Here is a 10479-nt window from a genome sequence, read left to right on the forward strand (position 1 = left end):
TGGGGGTAAACCACTGTTTGGGCACTCGGCAGGGCTCGGAAGGGAAGGCGCGCCATTTGACTTTTTGAATGGAAAATTAGCTCCAATTGTTAGCGGACACCATGTCGCGTTTGGAGAGCCCCTGTGTGCCTAAACATTGGAGCTCCCCCACAAGTGACCCCATTTTGGAAACTAGACCCCCCAAGGAACTTATCTAGATGCATATTGAGCACTTTAAACCCCCAGGTGCTTCACAGAAGTTTATAACGCAGAGCCATGAAAATAAAAAATAATTTTTCTTTCCTCAAAAATGATTTTTTAGCCTGGAATTTCCTATTTTGCCAAGGATAATAGGAGAAATTGGACCCCAAATATTGTTGTCCTGTTTGTCCTGAGTACGCAGATACCCAATATGTGGGGGTAAACCACTGTTTGGGCGCACGGCAGGGCTCGGAAGGGATGGCATGCCATTTGGCTTTTTAAGTGGAAAATTAGCTCCAATCATTAGCGGACACCATGTCACGTTTGAAGAGCCCCTGTGTGCCTAAACATTGGAGATCCCCCAGAAATGACACCATTTTGGAAACTAGACCCCCAAAGGAACTAATCTAGATGTGTGGTGAGGACTTTGAACCCCCAAGTGCTTCACAGAAGTTTATAACGCAGAGCCATGAAAAAAAAAAAAATTATTTTCTCAAAAATGATCTTTTAGCCTGCAATTTTTTATTTTCCCAAGGGTAACAGGAGAAATTTGACCCCAAACGTTGTTGTCCAGTTTCTCCTGAGTACGATGATACCCCATATGTGGGGGTAAATCACTGTTTGGGCACATGCCGGGGCTCGGAAGTGAAGTAGTGACGTTTTGAAATGCAGACTTTGATGGAATGCTCTGTGGGCGTCACGTTGCGTTTGCAGAGCCCCTGATGTGGCTTAACAGTAGAAACCCCCCACAAGTGACCCCATTTTGGAAACTAGACCCCCAAAGGAACTTATCTAGATGTGTGGTGAGCACTTTGAACCCCCAAGTGCTTCATAGAAGTTTATAATGCAGAGCCGTGAAAATAATAAATACGTTTAATTTCCTCAAAAATAATTATTTAGCTCAGAATTTTTTATTTTCCCAAGGGTTACAGATGAAATTGGACCCCAAAAGTTGTTGTCCAGTTTCTCCTGAGTACGCTGATACCCCATATGTGGGGGTAAACCACTGTTTGGGCACATGCCGAGGCTCGGAAGTGAAGTAGTGACGTTTTGAAATGCAGACTTTGATGGAATGCTCTGTGGGCGTCACGTTGCGTTTGCAGAGCCCCTGATGTGGCTTAACAGTAGAAAACCCCCACAAGTGACCGCATTTTGGAAACTAGACCCCAAAAGGAACTTATCTAGATGTGTGGTGAGCACTTTGAACCCCCAAGCGCTTCATAGAAGTTTATAATGCAGAGCCGTGAAAATAATAAATACGTTTTCTTTCCTCAAAAATAATTATTTAGCCCAGAATTTTTTAATTTTCCCAAGGGTAACAGGAGAAATTTGACCCCAATATTTGTTGTCCAGTTTCTCCTGAGTACGCTGATACCCCATGAGTGGGGGTAAACCACTGTTTGGGCACACGTCGGGGCTCAGAAGGGAAGTAGTGACTTTTGAAATGCAGACTTTGATGGAATGGTCTGCGGGTGTCACGTTGCGTTTGCAGAGCCCCTGGTGTGCCTAAACAGTAGAAACCCCCACAAGTGACCCCATTTTAGAAATTAGACCCCCCAAGGAACTTATCTAGATATGTGGTGAGCACTTTGAAACCCCAAGTGCTTCACAGACGTTTACAACGCAGAGCCGTGAAAATAAAAAATCATTTTTCTTTCCTCAAAAATTATGTTTTAGCAAGCATTTTTTTTGATTCACAAGGGTAACAGGAGAAATTGGACCCCAGTAATTGTTGCGCAGTTTGTCCTGAGTATGCTGGTACCCCATATGTGGGGGTAAACCACTGTTTGGGCACACGTCAGGGCTCGGAAGTGAGGGAGCACCATTTGACTTTTTGAATACGAGATTGGCTGGAATCAATGGTGGCGCCATGTTGCGTTTGGAGACCCCTGATGTGCCTAAACAGTGGTAACCCCTCAATTCTACCTCCAACACTAACCCCAACACACCCCTAACCCTAATCCCAACTGTAGCCATAACCCTAAACACAACCCTAACCGCAACACACCCCTAACCCTAACCACAACCCTAACCCCAACACACCCCTAACCATAACCACAACCCTAATTCCAACCCTAACCCTAAGGCTATGTGCCCACGTTGCGGATTCGTGTGAGATATTTTCGCACCATTTTTGAAAAATCCGCGGGTAAAAGGCACTGCGTTTTACCTGCGGATTTTCCGCGGATTTCCAGTGTTTTTTGTGCGGATTTCACCTGCGGATTCCTATTGAGGAACAGGTGTAAAACGCTGCGGAATCCGCACAAAGAATTGACATGCTGCGGAAAATACAACGCAGCGTTTCCGCGCGGTATTTTCCGCACCATGGGCACAGCGGATTTGGTTTTTCATATGTTTACATGGTACTGTAAACCTGATTGAACACTGCTGCGGATCCGCAGCCAAATCCGCACCGTGTGCACATAGCCTAATTCTAAAGGTATGTGCACACTCTGCGGAAAACGCTGCGGATCCGCAGCAGTTTCCCATAAGTTTACAGTTCAATGTAATCCTACGGGAAACAAAAATCGCTGTGCCCATGCTGCGGAAAAACTGCACGGAAACACAGCGGTTTACATTCCGCAGCATGTCACTTCTTTGTGCGGATTCCGCAGCGGTTTTACAACTGCTCAAATAGAAAATCGCAGTTGTAAAACCGCAGTGAAATGCGCAGAAAAACCGCGGTAAATCCGCCATAAATCCGCAGCGGTTTAGCACTGCGGATTTATCAAATCCGCAGCGGAAAAATCCGCAGAGGACCAGAATACGTGTGCACGTACCGAAACCCTAACCCTAGCCCTAATCCTAACCCTACCCCTAGCCCTACCCCTAACCCTACCCCTAACCCTACCCCTACCCCTACCCCTAGCCCTAACCCTAACCCTAACCCTACCCCTAACCCTAACCCTATTCTAACATTAGTGGAAAAAAAAAATTTCTTTATTTTTTTATTGTCCCTACCTATGGGGGTGACAAAGGGGGGGGGGTAATTTATTATTTTTTTTATTTTGATCACTGAGATATAATCTATCTCAGTGATCAAAATGCACTTTGGAACGAATCTGCCGGCCGGCAGATTCGGCGGGCGCACTGCGCATGCGCCCGCCATTTTGGAAGATGGCGGCGCCCAGGGAGAAGACGGACGGGACCCCGGCTGGATCGGTAAGTATGATGGGGTGGGGCGGGACCACGGGGGGGGGATCGGAGCACGGGGGGGGGGGAATCGGAGTGCGGGAGGGGTGGAACGGAGCACGGGGGGCGTGGAACGGAGCACGGGGGGGCTGGAATGGAGCACGGGGGGGTGGAACGGAGCACCGGGGGGGTGGATCGGAGTGCAGGGGGGGTGATTGGAGCACGGGGGGGTGATTGGAGCACGGGGGGAGCGGAGCACTGGACGGAGGGGAGCCGGAGCAGTGTACCGGCCAGATCGGAGGGCTGGGGGGGCGATCGGTGGGGTGGGGTGGGGGCACACTAGTATTTCCAGCCATGGCCGATGATATTTCAGCATCGGCCATGGCTGGATTGTAATATTTCACCCGTTATAATAGGTGAAATATTACAAATCGCTCTGATTGGCAGTTTCACTTTCAACAGCCAATCAGAGCGATCGTAGCCACGAGGGGGTGAAGCCACCCCCCCCTGGGCTAAACTACCACTCCCCCTGTCCCTGCAGATCGGGTGAAATGGGAGTTAACCCTTTCACCCGATCTGCAGGGACGCGATCTTTCCATGACGCCGCATAGGCGTCATGGGTCGGAATGGCACCGACTTTCATGACGCCTACGTGGCGTCATGGGTCGGGAAGGGGTTAAGAAGCACTCCTGCTTTGTACTCATTACCTGTATTAATTGCACCTGTACACACACTTAATAAATTACACTCCAACCTCTCCACCATGGCCAAGATCAAAGAGCTGTCTAAGGATACAAGTGACAAAAATGAAGACCTTCACAAGGCTAGAATGGGCTACAGGGCAATAGGCAGGCAGCTTGGTGAGAAGGCAACAACTCTTTGCACAATTATTAGAAAAAGGAAGATTCACAAGATGACTGTCAATCTTCCTTGGTCTTGGGCTCTATGCACGATCAAGGATGATTCTGAGAAACGACAGGATTCAGGCCAGAGCTACATGGGAGGACCTGGTCAATTACATGAAGAGAGCTGGGATCACAGTGTCAATCATTATCAATCATTAACACACTATGCCGACACGGATTAAAATCTTGCAGGACACACAAAGTCACCCTGTTCATGGCAGCACATGTCCAGGCCTATTTGAAGTTTGCCAGCAACCATCTGGATGATCCAGAGGAGGTATGGGAGAAGGCCATGTGGTCAGATGAGACCAAAATAGAAGTTTTTGATCAATTCCACTGACCATGTTTGGAGGAAGAAGCAGGATGAGTGCAAACCCAAGAACACCATTCCAACCATGAAGCATGGTGGGGAAACATAATACTTTGGGGGTGCTTTTCGGCAAAGGGGACAAGACAACTGCACTATTGAAGCAAAGATACATGGGGTCATGTATTGTGAGAATGTGGCCAACAACCTCCTTCCCTTGGTAAGAGCATTGAAGATGGGTTGTGGCTGGGTCTTCCAGCATGCCAATGACCAAAAGCACACAGCCAGGGCACCTAAGGAGTTGCTCTGTAAGAAGCACTTTAAGGTCCTGTAGTGGCTTAGCCAGTCTCCAGACCTGAACCCAATATAAAATCTTTGGAGGGAGCTGAAACTCAATGTTGCCCAGCGACAGCTCTGAATTCTGAATGATCTGGAGAAGATTTGTATGGAGGAGTGGGCCAAAGTTCCTGCTGCAGTATGTGCAAACTTGGTCAGGATCTACAGAATCTGGAAACAAATGTTTCTGCACCAAATATTAAGTTCTGTTTTTCTACTGTATCAAATACTTATTTCATGAAATAAAATGCAAATTCATTATATAAAAATCATGCAATTTGATTTTCTGGTTTTTATTTTAAGATTATGTCTCTCATAGTTGAAGTGTACCTATGATAAAAATGACAGGCCTCACCGTTCTTTATAGTTGAGAAAACGTACAACATCGGCAGCATATCAAATGCTTATTTTCCCCACTGTATGTGGCTGTACAGTACTGTTTGGCCACACTGCGAGACTCGAGAGGGAAGGAGCGCTATTTGATTTTTGGAGCTCACGTTTTCTTAGAATAGTTTGCAGCCTCCATTTGCAGAGCCCTTAAGTGCTAAAAGAGCAGAAACCTCACTCAATTGATTCCAATTTGCAAATTACACACCCTTTGGGAATTCATCTATGGATGTGGTGATGATTTTGACTCCAGGAGTGCTTCCCATAAACAAGCAGCAATGGACGTTGCAGAGTGCAAATACAAATATGCCATTACATTTCCCACACATTGTAGTGCCCTTACATTGTGCCCGGCTCATGCTTCTGGAGACACGCACACCGTAAATTAAGTGGCCTTTCCTCGCTACAGTAATGCCAAATGTAGATGCTAACTGTAGTTTAGGCGCACTGTGTGGTTCAGGAGGGGGCATTTGAATATGGGAGAGCAGATTTCGCTGGATTTCTTATGCACTTTTTTGTCGCTTGATGAAAGCCATGTGTGGCCGAAACATTGCTATTTTTACTGTCTGTACACTGGTGCCAATAAAACGTTTACCTTGTGCCTTTGATTTTTTGAATGTGTGTAGTTTTTACAACCCAATTGTGGAGCTGTACCATGTTTGCATGGATTACGGAGAGGTGCATGAGATGAACAAAAAAATATGTGATTTGGTTGAAAACCTGAAGCATCCATTTACTGAGACAGTACATATATTTTGTACTCTTTGGGGCTTTCACAACGTACACAAAATAGTGGATGACCGTGCATTTATGCATGCTTAAAAAGACGGACACTGCTGGATCATAGTCCAAAGCGTCTCTGTCACGGGTTTACTGCTACAGAGAGAGGCCAGAAAACTGCAGCATCTGATTTCACGTACCCCTGCACTCATTAGAAGCACTTCTTCATATTAAACGATGCAGGTTTCTGTTAGCAGTGCAGGGGTTAAACTGTTCAGCATAGAGAGTGTTATGTTTGCTAATGACAGGTGTTATGAAGGCAATCCAGAAACACAGTGTGCATAGCGATCAGAGCGCACACAGTGATCTGACAAATACCCAAAAATACAAGAACGAGCTCTGAGACGTGGAAACTCTGTAGACTGCACACCTGATCCTATCCTAAACACAACTAAAAGCGGCTGTGGATTGCGCCTAACAACTACCTAGGCAACTCGGCACAGCCTAAGAAACTAGCTAGCCTGAAGATAGAAAAATAGGCCTGACTTGCCCCAGAGAAATTCCCCAAAGGAAAAGGCAGCCCCCCACATATAATGACTGTGAGTAAGATGAAAAGACAAAACGTAGGGATGAAATAGATTCAGCAAAGTGGGGCCCGATATTCTAGGACAGAGCGAGGACAGTAAAGCGAACTTTGCAGTCTACAAAAAACCCTAAAGCAAAACCACGCAAAGGGGGCAAAAAAAAAACCACCGTGCCGAACTAACGGCACGGCGGTACACCCTTTGCGTCTCAGAGCTTCCAGCAAAACAAAAGACAAGCTGGACAGAAAAAAAGCAACAAAAAAGCAAAAAGCACTTAGCTATACAGAGCAGCAGGTCACAGGAACAATCAGGAGAAGCTCAGATCCAACACTGAAACATTGACAAGGAGCAAGGATAGCAGCATCAGGCGGAGTTAAGTAATGAAGCAGTTAACGAGCTCACCAGAACACCTGAGGGAGGAAGCTCAGAAGCTGCAGTACCACTTGTGACCACAGGAGTGAATTCAGCCACAGAATTCACAACAGTACCACCCCCTTGAGGAGGGGTCACCGAACCCTCACCAGAGCCCCCAGGCCGACCAGGATGAGCCGCATGAAAGGCACAAACAAGATCGGAAGCATGAACATCAGAGGCAAAAATCCAAGAATTATCTTCCTGAGCATAACCCTTCCATTTAACCAGATACTGGAGTTTCCGTCTAGAAACACGAGAATCCAAAATCTTCTCCACAATATACTCCAATTCCCCCTCCACCAAAACCGGGGCAGGAGGCTCAACAGATGGAACCATAGGTGCCACGTATCTCCGCAACAACGACCTATGGAATACATTATGTATGGAAAAGGAGTCTGGGAGGGTCAGACGAAAAGACACAGGATTGAGAACCTCAGAAATCCTATACGGACCAATAAAACGAGGTTTAAATTTAGGAGAGGAAACCTTCATAGGAATATGACGAGAAGATAACCAAACCAGATCCCCAACACGAAGTCGGGGACCCACACGGCGTCTGCGATTAGCGAAAAGTTGAGCTTTCTCCTGGGACAAGATCAAATTGTCCACTACCTGAGTCCAGATCTGCTGCAACCTATCCACCACAGAATCCACACCAGGACAGTCCGAAGACTCAACCTGTCCTGAAGAGAAACGAGGATGGAACCCAGAATTGCAAAAAAATGGAGAAACCAAGGTAGCCGAGCTGGCCCGATTATTAAGGGCGAACTCAGCCAACAGCAAAAAGGACACCCAATCATCCTGGTCTGCAGAAACAAAACATCTCAGATATGTTTCCAAGGTCTGATTGGTTCGTTCGGTCTGGCCATTAGTCTGAGGATGGAAAGCCGAGGAAAAGGATAGGTCAATGCCCATCCTACCACAAAAGGCTCGCCAAAACCTTGAAACAAACTGGGAACCTCTGTCAGAAACAATATTCTCAGGAATGCCATGCAACCGAACCACATGCTGAAAGAACAAAGGTACCAAATCAGAGGAGGAAGGCAATTTAGCCAAGGGCACCAGATGGACCATTTTAGAAAAGCGATCACAGACCACCCAAATGACTGACATCTTTTGAGAAACGGGAAGGTCAGAAATGAAATCCATCGAAATATGTGTCCAAGGCCTCTTTGGGACCGGCAAGGGCAAAAGCAACCCACTGGCACGAGAACAGCAGGGCTTAGCCCGAGCACAAATCCCACAGGACTGCACAAAAGTACGTACATCCCGTGACAGAGATGGCCACCAGAAGGATCTAGCCACTAACTCTCTGGTACCAAAGATTCCAGGATGACCAGCCAACACCGAACAATGAAGTTCAGAGATAAGTTTATTAGTCCACCTATCAGGGACGAACAGTTTCTCTGCTGGACAACGATCAGGTTTATTCGCCTGAAATTTTTGCAGCACCCGCCGCAAATCAGGGGAGATGGCAGACACAATGACTCCTTCCTTGAGGATACCCGCTGGCTCAGATAAACCCGGAGAGTCGGGCACAAAACTCCTAGACAGAGCATCCGCCTTCACATTTTTAGAGCCCGGAAGGTACGAAATCACAAAGTCGAAGCGGGCAAAAAATAACGACCAACGGGCCTGTCTAGGATTCAAGCGCTTGGCAGACTCGAGATAAGTCAAGTTCTTATGATCAGTCAATACCACCACGCGATGCTTAGCTCCTTCAAGCCAATGACGCCACTCCTCGAATGCCCACTTCATGGCCAGCAACTCTCGATTGCCCACATCATAATTACACTCAGCGGGCGAAAACTTCCTGGAAAAGAAAGCACATGGTTTCATCACTGAGCAATCAGAACCTCTCTGTGACAAAACCGCCCCTGCTCCAATCTCAGAAGCATCAACCTCGACCTGGAACTGAAGAGAAACATCTGGCTGACACAACACAGGGGCAGAACAAAAACGACGCTTCAACTCCTGAAAAGCTTCCACAGCAGCAGAAGACCAATTAACCAAATCAGCACCCTTCTTGGTCAAATCGGTCAATGGTTTGGCAATGCTAGAAAAATTACAGATGAAGCGACGATAAAAATTTGCAAAGCCCAGGAACTTTTGCAGACTTTTCAGAGATGTCGGCTGAATCCAATCCTGGATGGCTTGGACCTTAACTGGATCCATCTCGATAGTAGAAGGGGTAAAGATGAACCCCAAAAATGAAACTTTCTGCACACCGAAGAGACACTTTGATCCCTTCACAAACAAAGAGTTAGCACGCAGGACCTGAAAAACCATTCTGACCTGCTTCACATGAGACTCCCAATCATCTGAGAAGATCAAAATGTCATCCAAGTAAACAATCAGGAATTTATCCAGATACTCACGGAAGATGTCATGCATAAAAGACTGAAACACAGATGGAGCATTGGCAAGTCCGAACGGCATCACTAGATACTCAAAATGACCCTCGGGCGTATTGAATGCAGTTTTCCATTCATCTCCTTGCCTGATTCTCACCAGATTATACGCACCACGAAGATCTATCTTAGTGAACCAACTAGCCCCCTTAATCCGAGCAAACAAGTCAGATAACAATGGCAAGGGATACTGAAATTTAACAGTGATCTTATTAAGAAGGCGGTAATCAATACACGGTCTCAGCGAACCATCCTTCTTGGCTACAAAGAAGAACCCTGCTCCCAGTGGTGATGACGATGGGCGAATATGTCCCTTCTCCAGGGATTCCTTCACATAACTGCGCATAGCGGCGTGTTCGGGCACGGATAAATTAAATAAGCGACCTTTAGGGAATTTACTACCAGGAATCAAATTGATAGCACAATCACAATCCCTATGCGGAGGTAGAGCATCGGACTTGGGCTCTTCAAATACATCCTGATAATCAGACAAGAACTCTGGGACCTCAGAAGGGGTGGATGACGAAATTGACAAAAATGGAACATCACCATGTACCCCCTGACAACCCCAGCTGGATACCGACATGGAATTCCAATCCAATACTGGATTATGGGTTTGTAGCCATGGCAACCCCAACACGACCACATCATGCAGATTATGCAACACCAGAAAGCGAATAACTTCCTGATGTGCAGGAGCCATGCACATGGTCAGCTGGGCCCAGTATTGAGGTTTATTCTTGGCCAAAGGTGTAGCATCAATTCCTCTCAATGGAATAGGACACCGCAAAGGCTCCAAGAAAAACCCACAACGTTTAGCATAATCCAAATCCATCAGATTCAGGGCAGCGCCCGAATCCACAAACGCCATGACAGAAAACGACGACAAAGAGCATATCAAGGTAATGGACAGAAGGAATTTGGACTGTACATTACCAATGACGGCAGACCTAGCGGACCGCTTAGTGCGCTTAGGACAATCAGAAATAGCATGAGTGGAATCACCACAGTAGAAACACAGACCATTCAGACGTCTGTATTCCTGCCGTTCAACTCTAGTCATAGTCCTATCGCACTGCATAGGCTCAGGTTTAACCTCAGGC

The sequence above is a fragment of the Ranitomeya imitator genome, chromosome 1 (assembly GCF_032444005.1).
Source record: "Ranitomeya imitator isolate aRanImi1 chromosome 1, aRanImi1.pri, whole genome shotgun sequence".
Taxonomy (NCBI): domain Eukaryota; kingdom Metazoa; phylum Chordata; class Amphibia; order Anura; family Dendrobatidae; genus Ranitomeya; species Ranitomeya imitator.